This window comes from Papaver somniferum, unplaced genomic scaffold (assembly GCF_003573695.1).
Source record: "Papaver somniferum cultivar HN1 unplaced genomic scaffold, ASM357369v1 unplaced-scaffold_19, whole genome shotgun sequence".
Lineage (NCBI taxonomy): Eukaryota > Viridiplantae > Streptophyta > Magnoliopsida > Ranunculales > Papaveraceae > Papaver > Papaver somniferum.
Window position 1 is genome coordinate 11,519,208 of NW_020628818.1, and position 6,152 is coordinate 11,525,359.

Below are 6,152 nucleotides of genomic sequence, written 5' to 3' on the forward strand. Positions count from 1 at the left end.
TTTTTTTTCCTTCCAGATCTCGCAAATGGAAATATGCTTATAATATTATCTTCCGACCGTTAAAAATATCACAGATGTTCATCTAAAGATCAAACAACTTCATTCTTTATATAGTTTTACATTTATTTTCGCAGAATTGTTGATATAAACAAAAATTGTTTAGTTTAACTGTTCATGCTTGTTAAGAAATTCTTTGATCACTGATCACGCTACAACATTTATTTAAATATGCATATTCTTCACCTGGTAGACGGGATATGTGAGTTCATGCTGTGAACACATTCATTTGATGTATACAGAAACTTAGAATCTACAAATCACTTCTGAAATAGCTGGAAATTTATCAACTAATATAAGAAATCTATAGAAGCAATACGATATAGAAAGAATTAAGCACTGAAGATATCACAATCCGAACGCAATACTCTTTATAAAAAATCTGGCCACATGACGGCAAAAATTGCTAGTCTAATGCAAGTTGCTAAATATCTCTCCGTAAACAAATGAGTATGGTCCTCGGCACATTCTTTTCTTTCTCATCAACCATAATTTTCAGTCTTTCCCAGCTATTTGTCCTTGATACTGCAACGTAAAGTTGACCATGAGAGAAAATTGGTTTTGGAAGATAGATCCCAAATGATTCATACTCTGACCTTGGCTTTTGTGTATAGTCATTGCAAAGCAAACTTTAACCGGAAAATGCACGGTCCTCCAAATAAAAGGTAGATTTGACTCTGTTGGATGTAGTATGATTGTTGTTCTCTGCGCCTTTATTGTCTTCATTCGTATCTTGGAAACAACCAACCTGGTGCCGTTGCAGAGCCCAAATCTTGATTTAAATTTCTCGAAACCATTACTGGTATACCAACCTTTAAAGGAAGCACATCCTGAAACCTTCAGACTGTTTCGATATTCCTGAGTGAACACTATTTCAGCCGTGTTAAAATTATGCGACAATGGACTCACTAAATCCGAGCTAAGAAAAGTGTACTCTTTACCTGTAAGCTTGATATCATACGATCATTTATCTCTTCAACTTCAACTATATCGTTCGTGGAAGTTAATTAAGATGCACTTTTCCGTATCTTCGTATTTATGTATCAGATCAGGATAAGTGTTCTCATTAATCGAGCCAACAGAATCTCCTATAGACTAAATTAATCATTCATTGGAAGCCACTATCCATGTTGGCTCTTCATGTTCTTCAAGTGCCACTCCTGGTAATTTTCCATCCCCAAGTTGCAAAACCCGTTCACTTGATGCTAATATGGCCTGTTTCTGTCCATCAGCCTCATGTTCCCCATTAACTGGGATACCTTAAAATGTTTCCAGAGATTTGACCTACTGATTGAAGCATCAACAATTGCTTCTCTACCACCATGAGGTATCACTGGTAATATCTGCCGAAATCACCTCCACGTAAGAGTTTTTTCCTCCATATACCTTTTTGTTTTTCTTTTTACTTGAATTCATCAAATTCCTCACTGTACGTTCTAGAACCTCAAATGCATACCTAAGTTTCATTGGTGGTTCATTCCAGATGATTACATCAGCTGCACATATCAACGCTTCCAGTGGAGTGTTTTTGCTCAGATCACATGTTGAATTCTCTTTCAAAAGAAATTAGAGTTTTGAACCGCAAATGTTGTCCTTACACCAGGTAACAGAGGCGAAGCTATGCCATAGCTCGCAACTGCTAACACTACCTTGGACCGTGCACGAAGACCAGATATTATTGTACTCCAGAGAGATGTGTTTTAGTGCCACCGCTACCATATATAGACAAACAAAATGCCACCTTCTTGTTGTTCTATCGATTGCATGACAACCGTATATACCTCTTCCTGTACTAAGTTCAAACCCGCTCTCAACACATCGTGCCCAGCCTTTAGTTTGTCGGTATAATAATCCAGTTCCTCATAAATCATTAGAAATTCCCAAATGGTCCTGTTATTCCTTTCCATAATTCTCTCTATGTCAAGCAAGGGAAGTTTTTCAATTCCCCATCTTTAAATTTCAACTTAGTCATATCGTTTCTATTTATTAGCATATAAGGAATATCTTCTGAGTATATCTTCCATTTTCCTCCAGAATATATCTCTTTGGTTCTGTCACCTCATAGAAGAACGACAACATTAAAAACATATCACGGAAGGAACTACTTGCAGAAAATCTGAAAAACATGAGCACTCACAATATATACTAACTGCTCAAATTAAAGTAGATATATGTTGCTCAATCATGTTTAGGCATTTAATAGTTTTTCTGCTGATAGTTTATAAAAGAGCTCTCTCCTATATATGTATGCTCGCCTCTACCACAATGACTGCATGGACATATTTTTCTTGACTCCAACTGCAAAGATTCAAACAAAACCAGCATTAGCACTAAAACGACAATAAAGAAATTAAGAATTTTTTCAACTTCTAACGACTAAAGAGAGAAACCTTTAAAACCATAAAAAAAACATTGCTACGACAAAAAAAAAGAAAAAGAAAAAAAACAACACTCAATCAAACCCTAGGTTAAATGATCTAATTGTTTTTATATTTATCTGCCTCTTTCCATAGTTTAAACGAATAATCAAGCATCCATAATTTGATAAAAATTCAAAATACGTAGAGCCCATGAACCTATAAAATAGAGTAAAAGCGATACCGACCACCAAAAATATTCCTCATTCGGTATCACATCCATACCTAAATAATAAGCACAAAATTATTTCCAAATTATGTGCATATGTATTGTCTGTGTCATGTTTACTCAGTGTCATGTTTACATGAGAACAAACAAAGCAAGTATGGAATATACTTTGAAAATCTCAGGAAGTTTCAAAAAAAAAAATGCTTGCCAGTCGTATAGGATACGTATGTACAGCTTTTGTTGCAAGCACGACAAACTTCTCTTTACTGGTTATATCCTCCTTCGACTCTCTTCAGGTATAGATGGAACATCGTAGTACTTGATGCAGTAGTCTAAGAAAGATCTTGACATCTGCCAATTTTCCTTCTTCATCAAAAATTTCCCACACCAGGTACTACATCCGCAGTACTCGGCATATGATTTAAATGTGGAACTCGACAATCATCCTCAACTTACTTATTCTCCATTGAAGTTTTTGCAACTTTGTTTTTATTAAGCAACTTGATACAACTTACTTGAGAGAATAAGTTATGGTGATGACACAATTGGAAACCTTTTGACTCTTATCTTTCTGATAATCTACAACTTTTGTAGACTGCTTTAAAAGCATAGCTACATGAAGCAATTAAAAGTTGTTTGGCTCAGATAAGAACTCAATTCCTGAAAGATAACCTTTATCTGCATCCACTTTTTGCATTGGGATTTCAACTTCAAGTTTGTGTGCATGAGAAGTTTCTTGATAGTATCCGGTGGAATTTCTCTGACGTTGTAATAGTAGTCTCCTTTATTATAATCAGTCATGACTCATGTGGCATCAAAAAAATCTCGAGCAGAGAAATATGCAAGTGTCAAGGAAGGTAAATGCTACATATTTTTTTAGGATTAAAATGAAAAAAAAAATGAAAGTACCTCTTTTGAGGAACGAAGGGAGTATAACTCATAACCTCACGAAAACCATACTGCACAAATTCCAAGTTCTCGTAAAAATAAATAATTTATTCTTCAATAATCACATGAAAAATCTAAAGACAAAGGGTAAACTTTTTCTTACAGATTAAACTGACCTATGACTTGGTTATAATTGATATACTCTGTAACCAACAAAATGCACAATTAACAAAGTTGTATATTACTCCATTTAAAGAGAGGACGTAGAAGAGTAACGTAATTAAAGCACTTATGTACGGTAATTGGTTACATGTATTCCATTTTGATGTATGTTTCAACGAAAATTCCCATTCATTTCCATCTTGGAGCAGTCCAAGAAATACATGCTTCTCTATAAGTCTCATAGGGTTCTCCATCAATTGTTTTTAGTTCTTAATTCTGCATAACTATGCTATCCCTTGATAATGTTCACCAAAATATGAAGACAACATCTTTCCCCTGAAGTAGGGTGAGCATTGTAGAGCCTGCCTACCGCATTTCTTTGTTCTTTTTTTCCTCCACTCCTTCAGATTATTGTCCCAGGCGAACTTTTTCGTGAAGCCTATATAAGTCCGTTTCCTAGCCTTCTCAAATTCCTTATTGCCTCAAACCAATGCAGAAATTTCGTCATGATCACGCTCATTGTATTTAGACCTCGGCTATATAATCCGTAGCCTTGAAAAATACTTGTTGCTCACATTCCAAATAGTAGGGAAATAGCTAACACTTGGATTGCGATATTGAATGTCTTATATTTGTTTTATTTTTTCTATTCCTTACAGGATCCAGATTCAACTGTTGTTTGAGTATAGTTTAACCACCGAGACCTGTTTTCTCACATGAACACACCATGTTGATTTATACACCAATCCTAACCGTTTTCTATAGGAGGGGATTAGAGATTTCAATGCGAATTTGATGCCCTCACCAGGAAATCATACAAACGAGTAAACATGTACATCCAAAAATAGGTAACAAATGATAAAACTTGACTGAATCTCAAAAATCAGAACATTGCATCCAATATTTTCTAATACACAATTGTGTATATCTAAAAAAAAATTAAATAAAATTAAATAAAAGGGAAATTATGTTATTATGTATATGTAAATAAAGCATATACAATCCGTCCATAAAGTATTGCAGACCACACCCTTCACCCACATGCTTGCAGAAACCAGATCTTTTATGATCCCATGAAATCAAGTCACCACAAAGAAGTTGAGATCTGCAAAACAGATAGCAACAAAGATATAAAAATTCTGAAAAATCCACTATTCCAAGACAGTCCTTCGTAGAGATGCAGGAGAAGTTGCTTTCTCAAAAGTAATTCAAGGCTCTATGCCTCTTTGGTATATATGGCCATGACATGTCTGCAACATACTAAGGATTTCTAAAGGGTTTTTAGAGAGGGGATTGGATATTTGAAACCAAATTTGATACCATCACCAGGCTTTGTGGTATATATCTCATACCCGAAGATATGTCCATAACATTAATGCAACACACGAATTTCCAACTCATAAATACCAGGTTTTTCAACGGCCTGGACCGGTTACTTGGAACGCAGGAAATGTAGGCGCATACTCGTTAAGAACACTAGAAATACCAGTTCCACGTAAATCTCTTAACCCTGATTTTTCACCGTCTGGAGGTATTACCAATCTAATTTCAAAAACCAATAACAACCCACGGAAACAAAACACCAAAAAGAAAAGAAAAAAGGATTAGGTGTTATGGGAAAGAAAGCTTGTCACTTGTTTAGTAGTTTAGGTAAAGAACTGTCAATGAAATAAATTGTTCCTATTGTTGCAGGAGGGAGTGGTGACCAAAAATTATTATCTAAACATGTCAGCAAAAGAAGCATATAGATCCTACATATTGGCATATAATTCACATTCTACGAAGGAAATCTTCAATGTTCACAAACTCGACTTACAGGTACACTATCTAGTATTTACTATTTAGGAATGCTCGAGCTTCATTTGTTGTGTGCTTCCTGTTAGTTTTTATATTGATTCTGAAATTTGTTCATTTACAAAGAAGAGGAATCACCAACAACTGCTAAAAAAAATCATGATAAACCTATTTAAATCATCAGAAAATACCAAAAAAAAAATTAAAAAAAACATGACATGATTGATATAACTATTCAATATGCTTTAAAAAAAAATTAACCTCACCGTGTGATTATATTGCATCGCCATAGAGCTCCAAAAGATGCAGTATCACTACTCATGACTTCTCTCATTGCCAGAGCCATTAACAAAAAGAAAGATCAGATAACAAAACCCTAAATTAAGAGGGGAAAAAAAACACGATTTAAATATTCAACCTCACCTTGTGATTATATCTCATCGCCACAGAGCTCCAAAAGAATCGATATCACTGTTCATAACCTCACTCATTACGACATCCGTAACTGTAAACTGATTACATGCAACAAAACAACAAAAAAGAAAGATCAGATAACCAATATCAGGAAAAAAAAACACGCAATAGCAACATAAATCAACAATGTGCAAACAATGAGATTCAGCCCTTCCTTGTGCTTTATATAAAGAGCAATCAAGCCCAACATG